This window comes from Rhinopithecus roxellana, chromosome 16 (genome assembly GCF_007565055.1).
Source record: "Rhinopithecus roxellana isolate Shanxi Qingling chromosome 16, ASM756505v1, whole genome shotgun sequence".
In the NCBI taxonomy this organism is placed as follows: domain Eukaryota; kingdom Metazoa; phylum Chordata; class Mammalia; order Primates; family Cercopithecidae; genus Rhinopithecus; species Rhinopithecus roxellana.
Genome location: NC_044564.1, coordinates 68,825,357 through 68,845,340, shown reverse-complemented (window position 1 = coordinate 68,845,340; position 19,984 = coordinate 68,825,357).

Below are 19,984 nucleotides of genomic sequence, written 5' to 3'. Positions count from 1 at the left end.
TCAGAATAATGAGAGTAATACTGAAACTGTCCTTGCAAAATTATAAGAATGAGAGAAACCTAATTAGCTGACTCCATTTTGCTTCTAACCTCACAAGCTAACCACCTTTGCTTATTCTTGTACATAGACCAGGATAACTATGGGAATAATTTAGTTTATGCTTTAACCTTGGAGCAAGAATGATTATAGTCTCTTCCCAAAACTAACCCTTCCCTTGTTAGGCACTGAAACCGCATTTTTACAACTATAATAGTGGTCTGAATTCCGCTAAGATATAGGCATAAACAGTAACCGGTCATTGTTCCCTAACTTGCTGTTTTATAATTGCTTACTGCTCAGGAGACACATAGCCAGTGATCACAAGATCTGCAACTTCTCCAGTTCCTCCTATAGGTAACATTGCTATTGTGAAACTTAAGACTAGCATTACAGATCAGATCAGATCAGATCACTTAGATGCCCTGTGATTATGAAACTCCTTCTCTGCTGCAATGCCTGCTGTTTCACTGTATTGGCTTTTTCTGTGCAGCAGGCAAGAAGAACCTGTTGTGCTGTAACAATACTGTCCCTACCCCATGGAATTAATGTAAGAATTCCATGAAGTGATAACTGTAAAGCACTTAAACATGTATCTGGCTCATATTTTCTACTCAGTCAATGTTAGCTATTAGTATGTATAAGATGCAACAGGCCTAAATACAGGTCTTTTAAAAAATTTTTGTGGAAACATAGTAGGTGTGTATGTTTTTGGGGTACATGAGATGTTTTGATACAGACATGCAAAGTGAAATAAGCGCATCATGGAGAATGGGGTATCTATCCCCTCAAGCATTCATCCTTTGAGTTACAAACAATCCACTTACATTCTTTATTTTAAAACATATGATGAAGTTGTTATTGACTATACTCATCACGTTGTGCTATCAAATAATAGGTTTTACTCATTCTTTCTCTTTTGTGTGTGCGTGTGTGTACCCATTAACAATCTCCACTTCCCCACCAGCCTTCCACTACCCTTCCCAGCCTCTAGTAGCCATCTTTCTACTCTCTATGTCCATAAGTTCAATTGTTTTGATTTTTAGATTTCACAAATATGTTAGAACATGCAATGTTTGTTTTTCTGTGCCTGGATTGTTTCACTTAACACAATTATCTCCAGGTCCATCCATGTTATTGCAAACGACTGAATCTCATTCTTTTTTATGCTGAATAGTACTCTACTGTGTATATGTACCACATTTTCTTTATCCCCATTCATGGACACTTAGGTTGCTTCCAAATCTTAACTATTGTAAACAGTGCTACAACAAACAAAGGAGTGCAGATATCACTTCGATACACGGATTTCCTTTCTTTTAGGTATATACCCAGCAGTGGAATTGCTGGATCATATGGTAGCTCAATTTTTAGTTTTTTGAAGAGCCTCCAAATTGTTCTCCATACTGGTTATACTAACTTACATTCCCACCAACAGTGTACAAGCGTTCCCTTTTCTCCACATCCTTGCCAGCATTTGCCTATCTTTTGGACATAAGCCATTTTAACCAGGATGAGGTGAAATCTCATTGTAGTTTTGACTTCCATGCCTCTGATGAACAATGATTTTGAGCACCTTTTCATATGCTTCTTTGCCATTTGTATGTCTTTTTTTGGTAAATGTCTGTTTAAATCTTTTGTCCAGTTGTGATCAGATTATTATATTTTTTTCCTATGGAGTTGTTTGCCTTGCTTATATATTCTTGTTATTAATCCCTTGTCAGATGGGTAATTTGCAAACAGGTCTTTTTTTTTTTTTTTTTTTTTTTTTTTTTTTGAGACCGAGTTTCACTTTGTCACCCAGGCTGGAGTGCAATGGTGCAATCCTGGCTCACTGCAACCTCTGTCTCCTGAGTTCAAGTGATTCTCCTGCCTCAGCCTCCCAAGTAGCTTGGATTACATGTGCCTGCCACCATGCCCAGCTAATTTTTGTATTTTTAGTAGAGATGGGGTTTCACCATATGGGCCAGGCTGGTCTCAAACTCCTGACCTCAGGTGATCCACCTGTCTTGGCCTCCCAAAGTGCTGGGATTACAGGCATGAGCCATTGCACCTGGCCCTAAATACAGGTCTTAAAGTCACGTACTCCTCTATGTATGGTTTGTCATAGACATGTCATAGCTTTCTAGAGCTCCAAGTTTGCTAGCTTCCTAAGGAGGACTGACACAGTCTTGCCTATACAGTCTACAATTTCTGCTGTGAATTTGGCTTAGCTGATATCTTCATCTGCATGATGCAAAGATTTACAATCTGAACTTGGAAGCTGATGCTAATCGATATTGGGAAAGTTAAAGAAGGTGGACTTTGGTTATAGTCGTTTATTATATCTTTCGTTTGTTCCTAAAAACTCTAGAAAAATGCTTTGCATAGACTGCATATTCTATAACCCTTTCACAAGTCAGTTTTTCCCTTATAGAACACTTTAGAGTCTATAATTACATTTATATACTTGGCACCTAACCCATGGGAAGTGGGCACAGATATTGTCCAGTGTGATGGAGGAGGAAACAGGCTCAGTGAGAATGAGTGGCTTGTGTCATGATTAACCCCTCACATGCTGCAATAGAGTTTTATGATCAAGCCTAGAAAAGAGAAGAGAGGTGGGGAAAGCAAAGGGAATCCAGACATATAGGGACATCAGATCAGCTCCAGTTCCTCCAGTCCTAAATTTGAGTTTATGTTGCTAAGCACACCCAGTTTTGACATCCAGAAAAAGTCAGCTCGAGGGATCCTGAACAGAGTTAGGGCCAGAGAAGCATAAAGCAGAGACCAGAAAACATCCAAGCTGGTAGAAAAAACAAAATTTAGTCCAGATGGAGTAGAGAGCAAGATCTGTACTCTAAGGAGAAGAGATTGGGAAGAACTAGGACCAGCATCCCACCTTCTTGGCACAGAAAGGCTGAGAGAGAACCCAGAAGGTGCAGCAATCTCCAGATTTGTTGCAGACCTATTGACAAGAGATACTCACTCTATGGAAACTGACTAAAACAACTCTACGGAAACTACTAAAACAAGCTACTAAATAGCACCCCAGCTATTTCAGCTATCAACTGAGTCCTTCATTTGTGTAGATAGGATCACCAGTCATTTGAGGAAAATCAATGGCATGAAAGAAAAAGACATGAACAAACAGAATGACCCCAAAGGAAACAAATAATAGGAAATGAGAAAGTGCAGGAAAATTTCTAGAACTTACCATAAAGAGACAAAAATGGTGAGATACCAGCTAAAAGACGTAAGAATAGAGCCTAGACATTCTATATCCATCTGAAAGATGCCCCAGACAGAGTGAAAGAAGAAAACGAGAGAAAAGAAAGAGGCCGGGCGCGGTGGCTCACGTCTGTAATCCCTGCACTTTGGAAGGCCAAAACGGGTGGATCACCTGAGGTCAGGAGTTCGAGACCAGCCTGGCCAACATGGTGAAACCTCATCTCTACTGAAAATACAAACATTATCTGGGCTTTGTGGTGCGTGTCTGTAATCCCAGCTACTCGGAAGGCTGAAGCAGGAGAATCGCTTGAACCTGGGAGGTAGAAGTTGCAGTGAGCCAAGATCGCATCATTACACTCCAGCCTGGCAACAGAGAGAGACTCTGCCTCAAAAGAAAAAAAGAAGAAAGAACCTAAAACAATAGTAAAAGGTCATTAACGATCATTTCTCTGAACTGAAGAAATGATGGAGAATTATGACTGCCAAGGCAGGCCTGGCTCCAACCTGGACATCTGTTACAAGAGCCTCCAAGGCACAAACTGCTAGACTTTCTAGATTTTCTGAACTCAGAGCACAAAAAGAAAAACAGGAACATATCCTACCTGAAAAGGTGAGCTATGCCCGTTAAGAAATGTCATTTTTAAAAAATCTCCATAATTTTAATGCTTTTCGTTATTTGAAAACTGAAGGGGATTTTCAGAAACTAAAATATTTTGTTTTGAAACAATATTTCTTTAAACTTTGGCATTTGCATTTATTGCTTTTCTGTTAAATTCAAATAAATTTAAATTTATTTTTTAAAGTTGATAGTGGATAGAGAAATTTAATAGAGTTTGAGAAGTCATAGTTAAAGAATGGAGCACAAGAAAAGGAAAGGAAAAGTGTAAAGAAATCTACCTCTGGTATGATTTGAGGACAGCTTGTAAGGGTCTTTGGGTGTCCACCAGGGAAATCTCTTCAGTGAGTGAAACTCACTGCTGCATTATAAATTCCTTTATGTTAAATATTGGCAATTCCCAGTGTTTGCCTTTTGAAATATAAATATTATATTGTATTCCTGGCAGGACTAGTACATTAAATATTTCACATCTTAGTTGAATCAATGTCCTCGGTAATAGAAAACTGTCTTCAAACTCCACTAAACATTATAATTACTATGGGAGCTTTAAAAATATATATATGCAAGTTCACAGGCTCCCCAAGAGACATACCGACAATGAGGCATCATGGTGAAGTAGAAAAGAACGAGACTCAGAGAGGCTTGGGTAAAGTTACCCTTCTGCCACTAATTGGGTTAACTCAATCAGGTTTCTTTAAGCCTTACTTTGCTTTCTTTCAAAAATAAAGTAATGGCCAGGTGTGGTGGCTCATGCCGATAATCCCAACACTTTGGTAGGCTGAGGTGAGAGGATCACCTGAGGTCAGGAGTTCAAGACCAGTGTGGCCAACATGGTGAAACCCCATCTACTAAAAATGCAGAAGTTACCCGGGCATGGTGGCATGCACCTGTAGACCCAGCTACTTGGAAGACTGAGGCAGAATTGCTTGAACTGGGAGGCAGAGGTTGCAGTGAGCCAAGATCACACCACTACACTCCAGTCTGGGTGACAGAGTAAGACTCTGTCTCAAAAAAATAAATAAAGGAATGCTACTGACCTTACAAAAATGTGGAGGATTAAATAAGAGATGTACAACGTCTGGCACTTATTTGTTTGTTCAATTAATGATAGTGAAATGATAATTTTATTTGGGGCCAGGTTTGAAGCCTTTAAAAGCACTTACTATTTGTAATAGCTTCGAAATAACAGTATCCTAAATATTCAACCAACATACCTGGAGTACATCATCAATCCTCTTGTTAGCCATTCCTTCAAAGACAATAACTGGTAATTCTTCTAAAAGTTTAGCTATTTGAAATGGTAAGTCTCTTTCCTCCAAGGTGTCATGATTAAAAAGAGATTCAATGCCACACTGGTAAGGCCTGCTCCTTTGAAGTTCATCCAGAGAAAGAAAACCACACCCAAGGAACACTGCTCCAGTTTAGTCATGCCCTGGGGATAAACCAGCTGAATCCGGGTAAAGCAGTGGGAAGAAGAATATTAACAACTATTTAATAAAAACACATTAGGTGCAAAGCAACCAAATATCTCGTATACCTTTATTTGGCCACATTCCCCCTATTCCATCTTCCAAATCAGGCAATTGGAAATCTTTGGGGTAGTATTATGGTCAAAGTGGATGAGTTGAATGAAACACTTCAGAAGGCTATTAAATAGGAGGTGTCCAGAAAAATGAATTCAAGTTAGCATATTTTCTATATTAGTACTTTGCCCTTCTGATTTTTCATTTATCTTCATGGTGGTTTCATTGTGTTCTAGAATGCATGTTTGATTTTTTAGTTTCCAAACATTTTTCTTTTAAATAGCTCTAATCTAATAGGGTTTCTTCTATTAATTCTCATGTTATGTGAGGTTGCTAGCAGGGTTTTAAGTGACTTTTCCATGGTGTATAGATTTGCTTACATTATTGAGGAACAATGATTTAGGATGACAGCTTATTTTCTTCTTAGGTGTATCTTTAAATGTCTTCTTAAAAGCACATATCTTAAGCCAGGTGCAGTGGTGCAGCTACTTGGGAGGCTGAGGCAGGTGGAGTACTTGAACCCAGGAGTTTGAATCCAGCTTGGGCAATATTGTGAAACCTCATCTCAAAAAAGAAAAAAAAAAGTACACTTTGTTAGAGAAATATGTTAAAATTATGCTCATTTGTATGTCTTTTCCTCTTTGAATTCTATAATGGAATAGTGACTCAAAAGTATACACTGTTTTTAGTATTCTATAAATGCTTTCCAGAAGTACGACCTCTTATATGACATTAGTTATACATGCAAAAGACGCTCCTCACAGAAGAGATGTTTCAGCTGAGTGTAGAAAGGCAAGCTGGATCATCCAGTGGACAGGTTAGGGAAGGGCATTTCTGATGGATGGAACAGTATTTGCAAATGAACAATGAAACTACTAGTCACATCTGGGGAACTGCCATGATAGTGCGCAGGGTGGAAGGTACATGCGTGTGTGTATATGTAGAGTGTGTGGGGGGGGGTAGGAATGGTGGGGAGCAGGGTCTTTGACACTGAAGTGTAGTAGAGTAAGAAGGAGCTAATAGAAGACTGTAGACAGATAACACAGAAATAAGTGGAAGACCAGGAGGTGGTTAACATTTAAAAAACAACAAAGGAGGGACTGTGGCCAAAGTTCTAGTGTTTGTTTTTTGTTTGTTTTGTTTCTGATACTTCATCTTTATTGTCATTTAGACATTATTACTTAGTATTACTTTTTGGACTAATCTATAAAGTCTTGTGGGTTGCATTTGTGTTCATTTTCTCCTTAATATTCTTGGCACAGCCTTAACTCTTGTGGGTACGTGCACTACATTCAGTAAACTGAAATAAGTTAAAACCTAGTGCTTCAAATTAAGTGCCATCAATTGAAATCAGTGGCCAATTCCTTGGTTTCAGGGATGTTTGGTTTTCCTCCTGTATGGATAGCCAGTCATTAATTCTGCAATTGTATATATTTTTTATCATAGCGAAATACACATAAGACTTACCACCTTCATCGTTTTTAAGTGTACAGTTCAGTAGTGTTAAGTATATTCACACTGTTGTACAACGAATCTTCAGAATTCTTTTCATCTGGCAAAACCGAAAATCTATATCCATTAGATAACTCCCTGGTCCTCTCCCTCAGCCTCTGGCAACCAACATTCTTCTTTCTGTCTCTATGAATTTGACTACTTTAGGAATCTCATGTAAGTGGAATCGTACAGTATTTGTCTTTTTGTGACTGATTTATCAGGATTCATCCATGTTTTAGCAAGTATGAGAATTTTCTTCCTTTTTAAGGCCGAATAATATTCCATTGTATATGCATGCCACATTTTGTTTATCCATTCATCTGTCCATGGAGACTTGAGCTGCTTCCACCTTTTGGCTATTGCAAATAATGCTGCTATCAACATTTGGATTTACAAATATCTCTTTGAGCTCTTACTTTCAATTCTTTTGGGTATATACTGGAAGTGGAATTGCTGGATCATATCGTAATTCTCTAATTTCTTTGAGGAAATGCTTCTGTAGAACTGGTACTCTAATATACTGCTATTGGAAATGGAGAATTGTGCAACCACTTTGGAGAACAGTTTGGCAGTTTCCTAAAAAGTTAACACATATCTACCATATGATCCAGCCATTCTGTTCCTAGTTATTTACCCAAGATATATGAAAACATATGTCCCTACGAATGTTCAGATGAGCTTTATTCATGACAGCCAAAAACTGGAAAACCCCAGATGTCCATCCATCAATATCTGCATAGACAAGCAAATGGATAAACTGTGGTATAGTCACAGAATAGAATAACAACTTCGTTTTATAAAGGAATAAAATATTGATACATGCTGCAACATGGATAAATCATAAAATAATTATGCTGAGGGAAAGAAACCAGATTTTAAAAAAGAATACATATGATTATTTTTCTATAAACTTTTAATAAATGCAACCCAACTGTGTTGGTTAATACTGAGTGTCAACTTGATTGGATTGAGGGATACAAAGTATTGATCCTGGGTGTGTCTGTGAGGGTGTTGCCAAAAGAGATTAACATTTGAGTTAGTGGACTAGGGAAGGCAGATCCACCCTTAATCAGGTGGGTAAAATCTAATCAGCTGCCAATTAATATAAAGCAGGCAGAAAAACATGAAAAGAGAGATGGGCATAGCCTCCCAGCCCACATTTTTCTCCCATGCTGGATGCTTCCTGCTCTCAAACACTGGACTCCAAGTTCTTCAGCTTTGGCACTCGGACTGGCTTCCTTGCTCCTCAGCTTGCAGACAGCCTATTGTGGGACCTTGTGATCGTGTAAGTTAATACTCCTTAATAAACTCCCATATCCTATTAGTTCTATCCCTCTAGAGAAGCCTGACATAGTGACAGAATGCAAATATCAATGGATGACGAAGAGGAATAAAGAAGGAAGAGGAAGGGATTACAATGAGGCAAGAGGAAACTTTTGGGGTGATATTTATTGTCTTGATGTGGTGATAGTGTTATGGGTGTCTACATATGTCAAAACAACAAATTTTACACCTTAAGCATGTGCAGTTTATTGCATGTGAGTTGTATCTCAGTAAAGCTGCTAAAAATTTTGTAGTCACAATAAATAACAAACGTGAAATCATTAAGCATTAAACTGTACATTATTGAGTTAAAACATTTGGGTAAGTAGGATAAATGTGAATGTCATTTAAAGTCTTCTTCCTTATGAGAAATCATAACATTAACAATCCCCTTTTATTGGAGTTGGAATGGAGACGGGGGCTGTGGAACAGAAATGATATCTAAGTGACTATCTCCTCAGAGGAAAGGCTGAGAGAAATTAAATCACTTGCCAAAGGTCATCAGCTAACTGGAAAGAAACAAGATTTGAAGCCAGGCTTACCGATGCTGGACACCACTCATTTGCCCTCCAGATCCCCTTTCCATCCTCCCTATGCTGCCTATGCCTTGGGAGGCTGACCTATATAGACGGCATCATTGATCTAGGTTTCCCATTAGGTTTGGCTGCTGATGAGCACCAGCAGGATATGAGGAGGAAGGAGAGTGAGGTCAGTGCATTCATTCTCATCAATTCTTCTTGGACTCACTTCCAGGGTCATGTCAGGTGAGCCTCTTCACAGTTATCTCCCTTCAATTCCAATACCCGGTCCTCCTCACCTTTCCAGATTAGAGGAACTCGCCTTTGTTAATAGCCTTGGGATGCTGCACTACCTCTCATGGTTTCCTTCCAACCTGCAGACACCTTTGTAAACAGTCCCTTCACATTACCTACATTGAGTCTGTCATCTGTTTTCTTTCAGGACGCTGATCTGTACAATCATAAAAGAAACCCATCTCTTTCTCACTGTAGTTTGATGAGGAGGCATCATTTTTGCCAAGTGCAAGATCAGTTTTGGTGGCAGAATGTCTATATAGAAAGGTACCAAAAGCTGGTTAGAGAGAAAGGGGTTTAGGGGAGTTATTTTGAAGCTGCATTTGCAGAGGAAGCAGAGTGTTTTTCCTTGGATTGAATGCTTATTGATGGATGTTTGTGGGGGCTTAGTGCCACTACTGGCTAAGAGCCTCTAAAGGCAAACTGGTCCACCAATTTACTCCACTTGATCCCATATCTGAATCTCCATAGCTACAGGCAAGACCAGTAAGAAAAATAACACTAACTTCTTGCCACTGGTTTGCCATTGAAACTACAACCAACTACTCACCTTTTGATACTTATATAACCAGAAGCCAATGTACCCCCAGGAAACTATGATACACTTACATATGATTCACATTATATACTTGCATAATGATTGGTGATGAACAGCTGTAAAGTCTCCTTTTTCTCTTGAGATAGGCAGTAAATCAATGAAACTCTTTTTTCCTGTACCATTCAGGTCTTCTGGAGGTCACCAGTGAAGTCAATTTCCCCCTGTAATTCCACGTTCCTTCCACTCACAGAATGTGCCCAATGGCGCAGAAAATGCTCAAGGGTTTTTTGGCATTAAGGTGAGTGTAGTTTTCATCAGTGTGTGTGAAAAACGCCCTGACACAACTCAAAAAGGCCAGGGGATTTCTAAATCTAGCACTTAGAACTTCACCAAGAAGTATTTGCCCATGCCAAAAATATACATTGGCAACATGCTTTCTTTCTCCCTCCCTACCACCCCACACGTTTCCGTGAGTAGAAATGTTTTATTCCTTTCCCCAACTACTCACAGGCTAGCACACTCCATGGCAGAAATGCAGAAAGAGGGCAGGCCCTGAGTTTTTATGACACAGGCCTCCCTAATATATTCTTCCCCCGACCATCCACCTTAGGGAACTCATTCAACGGGAACATGCATTTGGAAATGTAGGCTCATGCTTGTCTGTAAGATTTTTACCGCAAGGGAAAGTGTGGTCGCCAACAATGAACTGGCACCCATATATTTTAAGCTCTGCCCTTTCCAGCAGTTCAGCATGTGTCTCACCACAAAGCCAAGCCACATTTAGGTAGATTGAGCTTAAGGAGAAGAGAGAAGATCAAATACCTTTTGTTCCCAATAGGCTAACTACTCTAAACAGCAACACCCTGCATTGGCATGCTGAGGCACAGTCACAAGCCACAACTGTGGTTCTTAAACTGATGCCAGGAACTGAAAGGAAACACACACGCGCGCGCACACACACACTCACAAAGCTCTACTGTGGAGCTGCAGCAGCAGGAGGGGGTGGCTGCAGATGAGATATTTGATTCATGCTGTCTTTTATTCACAGTCTAATATATCACTTCAGCTTCTAAGATTTGCCTCATAGGGACTACATTTTACATGTCCCTGTGTGAGTGTGTGTTTCACTCAAATCTACTGGCCTCTGCAACTGTAATGATCTAGTCTGCAATCTTTTTCTAAGGTCTCTCTTCTGGTTTTTGTAGAAATGACTTCATTGTTTCATTAGCTGGAAAATCTGGATCTGATCTTTGAAAGGAGGATTTGGAACATAGTGACTGTACCTTTAATGAAAAGATTAACAATGCTTAGGAGCTGAACTGCCCTGGATTTGTTTAGAATAGGCCTTGCATTTTGCTTTTTTGAGGAGGAACTTACATACCAAGTCTTGTCCTGGATTTATATGCCATTCCGATCTCCTCGCCCATGTTCTAAATAAAGGTAGTGTGTGACTATATGTTTGAAATAAGAAATAACTCCAGTGTGCTATGCTTTGTTTATAAAAACGAATGCTAGACATTTTCCTGGATCTTTGTGAGATATGACATCCTATACTGATGCCCTTTCTGTAATCACAACGCTAACCACTTCCAGCCCCTGGTATTGTGTTGCAGCATTTTGATGATGTTTAGCTTTAAACTTATTAAAGAACCATGTCCTGCTTGATTATCCTTTTTCCTGCATTACTGGCAGAGCACATGCCATCCTAGTCTAAGCAGGATTACACACACTTCCACTGATTTTTGCTGGCTGAGCGTCGGGGATGCAGATTGGCCAGGCATCCTCCGTCGGTCCTTTTCCTAATTTGGTACTACTGTCAGCCTGTCCCTGGCAACTCTATGACACCCCACTCACTCCTCGGGTTGCTCACCAGGGGAGGGGACACGTGCGACCCAGTCCTGTTGCTGAGGAAATGAAGCACATTCATTTACGCCACTCACAGCCAAAAAAGGCCAAGACAAACAGTGACACAGCACACTGAACGCTGCTGAAACATTGAGACATTCTCCCAGTCTGGGACTCCTGCCCTGGGAGTTCTAAATTTATAAGGGTGGTTTTCTCCCTCCCTTTTTCCTTCATTCTCCTTCCACTCCCAAATTTGCCAGTTATCAATACCAGCACTCCAGAAGAAAGATACTTTTAATCATGAGATTTAAAGATTGCACAGGGCTTGAGAGTCATCCACAACGGCTTCCACACTGCTCCGAGGAGTTCCCACCCCTGCCCCGCCCCATCCTTCCTTGCAGTCAGGGAAGGAGTGAAGAAGGTGAGCTCCAGGTCCCCCAACCCCTTCAATGAGGGCAGCTCTGCCTTGATCTTTTGATATATTAATATTAAGGCTCCTTAAAAGAGTTCCTTTGTCAGACAATTCTGTAATTTAAATAAAAAAGTTGGCCAGGCACAGTGGCTTATGTCTGTAATCCCAGCACTTCGGGAGGCTGAGGTGGGCAGATCACGAGGTCAGGAGATCAAGACCATCCTGGCTAACATGGTGAAACCCCTTCCCTACTAAAAATACAAAAAATTAGCTGGGTGTGGTGGTGGGAGCCTGTAGTCCCAGCCACTCGGGAGGCTGAGGCAGGAGAATGGTGTGAACCCAGGAGGCGGAGCTTGCAGTGAGCCGACATTGCGCCACTGCACTCCAGCCTGGGTGACAGAGCGAGACTCCATCTCAAAAAAGAAAAGAGGAAAAAAAAGTTTGGGGAACCACTCAGGTTGGAGAAGGGAGTGATCCCAAGATCCCAGTCAGCTGGACCAGGACCTGTAAGTATCCACCTCCTCAGCCTCATGGTTTTCCCACCACAATCCCTTCTCTGGAGAAACTGGATCAATCAAATGCTACATTGATCGGTAGCTATACCACAGAAACCACAACCATCCTCCCACCCCATGCTTTATAACAACCCTGGCCATGCCTAGGAAAAGTGCCCAGTGGAGCCCTTGTCCTCATCCTTGTGGGGAGCAACAGGCTATGGCGGCCAGTTCCTACCTCCAGATATTTGGCCCTAGATTACGAGACAAGAAGTATTTAAAGCTAAACATGCTTGGAATTGGGCAGCATTAGTAGCCAAGGGTCTATGAATGTGCTCGTAGATGGCCTGATTAAACCCCCACAAACACACACACATCCCAACACCTGCTGAGAGAGGGTACCTCTTCCGGCCCCATCCTTCTCTAAGACAGAGTCTGAAGAAGAGAGTTTCACTGCCACTCCATCTAGGAGAGCCAGCCTGGCTGGAATTTGCTTCCTCCTCTCCCACTGTCCCTTTGTGTCCCTGCCCTTCCTTCCTCCCAGGCTAGGAATTCCTGGTCTCCTATATTGGCACAGCTTCCAGCTACCCTTTCTGCCACGTACAGGAAGAAAGAAAGAGCTTTCTCCGCTCGCTCATAAATATTCACTGAATGCCATGTTGTCGTCTCACGTTCCTTCCCAGGTGAAATCCATACCTCTGAAAATGATTAAGGTCATCATTTGCCTCAGAAGCAGCCTGGGCTTCCCCTACTCAGGGTCTAGCAGGCCTCTGTTCAGCAGAAAGCGCTGGCCTGTCTAGGAATTAGAAAGACTTGGCTTCCTAACTGGGATACAGCCCAGAAGAGTCCATCAGGCTCCCTTCCATGCCTCTAGAGGATTAATTTCAGAGGGGAGCCTGGAAACACAGAACAATTCCATGAAGACTTACCCGTTACCCTCTTCCCAAGGGTACCATGGAAAATAATGTCCCAAAGGAGAGCACAGAACTTTTTTCCCTACTCTATTCTCAAGCTTGAAATCCCAGAGAAGCAAAAGAAAATATAGCAGAAGGTCAGTCTGAAAAGTGAATCGCAAATTCCAAAGACAAATCCTCATCATCTGAAGTCTCAGGGACAGCTTTTGCATCCCAAATTAGGGGCTAAGGGGAGGGTGTGGCCTTCAGATTGGCCCTAAGAAGAGGTCTTACTGCAGGCTTCTTGCAGGCAAAGTTACAGGGCATTCTGAGGCAATCATCTTTTGTTTTGTGGAGGAAACGTACTCTTTGCCTAACTTACCTGGAAGAGGAGGATATGAGTCCATTCTCATAGTGCTATGAAGAAATACCTGAAATGGGGTAATTTATAAAGAAAAGAGGTTTAATTGACTCACAGTTCGCATGGCTGGGAAGGCCTCAGGAAACTTACAATCATGGCAGAAGGTACCTTACCTTCTGCCCTCTTCATAGGGCAGCAGAAGAAAGAATGAGTGCCAGCAGGGGAAATGCCAGACGCTTACTAAACCATCAGATCTCGTGAGACTCACTCGCTATCACGAGAACATGGGAGAAACGCCCCCAGATTCGATTACCTCCACCTGGTTCTGCCCTTGACACACACAGGGATTATGGGGACTACAATTCCAGATGAGATTTTGGGTGGGAACACAACCAGACCATATCAAGGAGTTAAAGTGAGGCTTTTCCCCTTGGGTCACGCGTGGCACCTGGTTTCTTATGGAAGTCCTTGTCCTCTGCATTTGAATGGGGCAGGGGATAAAGGTGGGCTCCAATGACCTCTGTCCTTCTGTCTCCCACTTTGGAATCTTGTCTCCTTTCTTTTGTCATAAATAACCTTCTTACCTTAATGCCCTGTGTCAGAGCTGCCCACCTGGCATTAGAGGTTTACTGCTCCCCTTACTTTCCATTTGGGGATCTTAAGGTGATTCCTCAGATGAAAAATTATTTTCTTTGTGCTTTTGTTTAAAAAAAGATGGAGTTTGAGGCTCTGCTAATGGCCCCACAAAGTGGCTGGGTGATGATTGGTTTCCTGGCATCTCCGTGCAGGGAGATTCCTAAATGTGTCCTTCATTCTTCGACAGTCAGGCGGCAGGGTTGGGAAGACTATGGTGTTCAGCTGTTCTCCTCCTGCCATGCACAGCCTCCAGGTAGCCATTCCTTTATTACCTGTCCTGCCACTGAGTCATCAAAGTGTCACACTTTTAAAAAGAAAAGTGTATCTCCTAAAGACATTCAATTGATTGCGGAGCTTTTGTCTGGTCATTCTTTTCAGGGGCTTGATGCTTTATGTAGTTTCCATTCAAAAGGCTCTTTAGCCTGTCATGCTGTCATAGTGGGCCTGGGGAAAGACATGTGTTTGCATTTGTATGTCAGCTCCTGACACTTGTATTTATTTGTACATATGTATTTTGTTTGTTCAAATAAATGCTTCATCAGACGTGGAGTACAGTAGGGAGACTTGGAGAAGGAGCTGGTACAGTTCAAAAGCAAGTGAACTATTTCTCAATAAGACTTGGAATTCCAACTTCTGGTTAATTGTAAATATGATTTGGAGGAAGAAGTAGCACATCAGGGAGCTAAGGTCTGTATTTATCTTTTAATGTTATTGTTATATTATACAGTTTACTGCATAAATAATTGAAGTGATAGTAATAACAATTTAGGGACCATTCAACTGTTGTGTACGCTATATTTCATTGATATTCACTTTTGTGAACTGTGCATAGATCCACAACAATTCTCTGTTTAATGAACATTGAGTGGTAAATTAAAAATAAAAGTTTTTTCAAATGGATAATTTTTTCTGTAATGCATGCTATTTAAAAACACCCTTTATCAGGCTGGGCGCGGTGGCTCAAACCTGTAATCCCAGCACTTTGGGAGGCCGAGACGGGTGGATCACGAGGTCAGGAGGTCGAGACCATCCTGGCTAACGTGGTGAAACCCCGTCTCTACTAAAAAATATTAAAAAAATTAGCCGGGTGAGGTGGCGGGCGCCTGTAGTCCCAGCTACTCCGGAGGCTGAGGCAGGAGAATGGCGTATACCCGGGAGGCGGAGCTTGCAGTGAGCTGAGATCTGGCCACTGCACTCCAACCTGGGCGACTGAGCAAGACTCCGTCTCAAAAAAAAACAAAAAACAAACAAACAAACAAACAAAAACACCCTTTATCATTTGTTCATTAAAAAAAATCATTCAACGGTCCTAAAAATAAACTTTTTATACTGTTTTTATAGTATTTGTTTTAAAACTGCAAATTTAATATGATATCACTAGGAAGAATAAAGAAACCTGAAAAATTCAATGACACTAATTAATCTGAATGGATATAGATTGTTGTGTTTGTCTAAATGTTTGGCTGTATATTTAAAGTATAATTAAAAAATATTAAAACTAAGAATATTAAGGTAATAATTTTTTCAGGTACAAGGGAGAATACTGGTAAGTGCAGGATTAATATTTTCATGCTCTATGAGGAAAACTTTTTATTTATGCATATCTTAGTATTGGTTTAATAATCATTACACTAAAATGAGTTCCTTAAGGATGTGCATACTAACTCATTCATCTTTGTGTCTCTAGTCTGCAACAAGTAGATGCTCAAGAAACATTTATTAAATTACTTCAGTGAATACCAGTTTGACTTTAAATATTCATTTCTCTCTACCTCCCTTGTAGAAAAACTGGAAGAGGAGAGAAGGGGCTAGAAATAGTTAAAATTTATCAAAACCTTTGTCAGGCACACAACATCTGTGATATCACTAAACATTTCCCAAAATGTATGAAATTGCTACCTCTATTCCAATTTTGTGCAAGATGAAACTGATATTCAGAAAAGGGAAAAGCCTTTTGTTTGTTTGTTTGTTTGTTTGCTTGTTCGAGGCAGAGTTCTCACTCTGTCACCCAGGCTGGAGTGCAGTGGCACCATCTCAACTCACTGCAAGCTCCACCTCCTGGGTTCAAGCGATTCTCATGCCTCAGCCTCCTGAGTAGCTGAGACTACAGGTGCACACCACCATGCCTGGCTAATTTTTGTATTTTTAGTAGAGACGGGGTTTCACCATGTTGGCCAGGCTGGTTTGGAACTCCTGACCTCAAGCGATCCACCTGCCTCAGCCTCCCAAGGTGCTGGGATTACAGGTGTAGCCACTATGCCCAGCTGAAAAGGGAAAACCTTATAAAGGAACATACACATAATACTTGAGAAAGCTGAAATTTGAACCCAGTTATATCTAATTCCAAAGTATGTGGGGTTTTTTCCCCACTCATTCACTCATAAACACAACAAGTATTTTTGCACACAGGCTATGTACCAGGCACTGTTCTAGACACTGGAAATAATAGCAAACAAAACAAATAGTTTCTGACCTTTTAGAGCTGACATTCTACTGGGGGTAGACAGTAAATAAATTCACAGTGCAACATTTAATCCCTATCTATTTAAAAACTAAAGTCATTTGATCATCACTGAAATGCAATTAGTCTGTTTTCTAAAATTCAGAAATCAGGAGTTGTAAAAGTAATATGGGTAAAGCAGAGTCAATCAAGGGACCAATAGTAGTAGCTGATTTCAGAGGGGTAGAGTCAGATGGTGTAGGGCCTTCAAGCCATTATGCACTTTGTTTGTCTTTCAGGTAAGATGGGAAGCAGAGCAGTGATATGCTCTAGCTCACATTTTAAAGATTTTTAAGAATGAGGTAAAATAACAAGAAAGAAGACCAGCTGGAGGCCCTTCCCTTGTAATAACCCAGGCAAGAGATGGTGCTGGCAGTGATTAGGGTGGCAGCAGGGAAGGTACTGAGAAATGGCTGGATTTTAGACAGGATTTGCTGATGGACAGGTTAGATGAGGGATGCTTTTAGAGTTTGTGCAGTTGTGTCTCCCTGGATCAGAATCACGTTATTTTTGCAGTTTCCTCGTCTGCTAAATGAGAATGATTTTGAGAATCCATCTTGAGAAAAGCCCTCAGCACCATGCCTAGTACATAGCAAGCATTCAATAACTGTGATTTATTACTACCAATTAGCTAAGTAGAACATAGGGAACAACTGCAGCTCTATAAGCTTACAACGTTTGAGACGAACTCAGGGACCTGGGAGCTGAGACAGATAGCCAGACCAGGGATGCCAAACCATGCACCTCTATTAGGCTACGCGTAGGTTCAGGAGTGAGGATAGAAAGGGAAAGAGAAAGACAAAGGAAAGCGCATGAAAGACAAGATTTCTAAGAAAGACAAAGGGTCCTCCAAAGTTTAAATAGTATCTTTTCTTGACCTTGACCTCTACATAGACTTGTTTACACGTCTAGAAATAGTTGAGGAAATTCTAAAACGTATCTAATTCACTCTGGAAGAGAAACATTTTCTTTTTCTTAGCATTTTATTTATTTAGTTTATTTGTTAGAGACCAGGTCTCCCTATATTGTGCGGGCTAGTCTTGCACTCCCGGCCTAAAGCAATCCTTCCACTTTGGCCTCTCAAAGTGCTAGGATTTTACAGGCCTGAGCAACTATGCTCAGCTGGGAAACATTTTCGTGGAAATTTCTCACTTAAAAAAAAATTTAGATTTTAATTGCAACCGTGAATTTCACTGGGAAGTTTAGATGCCTAATTTATGAGATGCTGGAAATGAAAGATTAGAGAACAAAACATAGTGGTGTGAATCCCCTTATAAATTAATTTTTATTTACTTATTTTTTTGAGAAGGAGTCTTGCTCTGTTACCCAGGCTGGAGCACAATCTCGGCTCACTGCAACCTCCACCTCCCAGGTTCAAGTGACTTTCCTACCTCAGCCTCCTGAGTAGCTGGGACTACAGGCATGCACCACCATGGCAGGCTAATTTCTGTATTTTTAGTAGAGACAGGGTTTCACTGTTTTGGCCAGGCTGGTCTCAAACTCCTGAGCTCATGTGATCTGCCTCCCTCAGTCTCCAAAAGTGCTGGATTATAGGCGTGAGATTATAGGCACCCGGCCCCTCTTATAAATTTAATTGTGGTTTAGGACACTTGTGTGTGGATGATTGGCCCTGGTCTCACATTGAGGGAGATTTTTATTAAAGCTACAGGATTGCTTTTGGTGAAATATTTGCTTTCTTGTTCACTCTGTGTAATTTGTTACTGAACAATAAGATAATCTTCAACAATGATTGAAAATACCTATTGATAGAGCTAGTTCTTTCCTTTTGATTCTGTTAATTTATTAATTAATTTTATTAGCTAGAATTTTTTTTTTTTTTTTTTTTTTTTTTTTTTTTTTTTTGAGACGGAGTCTCACTCTGTCGCCCAGGCTGGAGTGTGGTGGCCGGATCTCAGCTCACTGCAAGCTCCACCTCCCAGGCTTACGCCATTCTCCTGCCTCAGCCTCCCGAGTAGCTGGGACTACAGGCACCCGCCACCTCGCCCAGCTAGTTTTTTGTATTTTTTTAGTAGAGACGGGGTTTCACCGTGTTGGCCAGGATGGTCTCGATCTCCTGACCTCGTGATCCACCCGTCTCGGCCTCCCAAAGTGCTGGGATTACAGGCTTGAGCCACCGCGCCCGGCCTAGAATTTTTTAAATTATAGAATTAACATGTGCTTACATTCAAAGATCCAAAAATTATACAAAGAATTAATAGTAAAATGTACGTGTCTCCTTCTTGGTCCTGAAATTCTCAATGATTCTCTCACCAAGGGTGCTGCCATCAACAGTTTATTGTGTGTCCTACCGGGAATGTTTTATGTATATGCAAACACATATACATCTGTAATTATACATATAAAATTTTTTATTTTTTAATTTTGTTTAATTTTTTACATGTTTGTATGCACATAATTTTGAAACTTTAACTCAAGCAGGAGGAAACAATTTGGCCTGCTCTATTCACTTAAGGATATGCAAGAGGTTATACCAAGGTAACAGCAGTTGAAAAAGGGTTTTTTAAAACTGAGACCAAAATATAATTAAGAGTGAGAAAATGTTTTTGTTGGGATTTAATTTTTTTTTCTTTTTTTTTTTTCTGAGACAGAGCCTTGCTGTGTCGCCCAGGCTGGAGTAAAGTGGTACGATCTCAGCTCACTGCAGCTTCCACCTCCTGAATTCAAGCAATTCTTCTGCCTCAGCCTCCCAAGTAGCTGGGATTACAGGCTCCTGCCACCACGTCCAGCTAATTTTTGTATTTTTTAATAGAGATGGGGTTTCCCCATCTTGGCCAGGTTTGTATTGAACTCGTGACCTGTTGATCCATCCACCTCAGCCTCCCAAAGTGCTGGGATTATAGGCATGAGCTACCACGCCCTGCTTGGGGTTTAATTTTTTAAAAAACCAAAAAAAAAAAAAAGAAAAAGAAATTTCTCATTTAAAAAAAATTACATTTTAATAGCAACCATGTGCCATTTCTTAGAAGAAGAAATCAAGTGTAGATGGGAGTGAAGGTTTGGGTCCTTCCCCACTCCAAATCATATGATAGCTCAATATAATATCTTTCTATTCACATTTAATTTTTACAGCATTATCTTAAGGAGAGTCATTTGTACAAAACTATTTCCAAGCTTTATTCTAGCTTTCCCAAGGATCTAGTTAAAAATGATTTGACATTCAAATTATTTTGTTTTGAAATGCCTCCCTTGTCATCATTGTTAATGTTTTTGGCTTCTTTACTTGTTGATTAGACTAAAACTAACAAACAATTGTTATGTGTATGATTT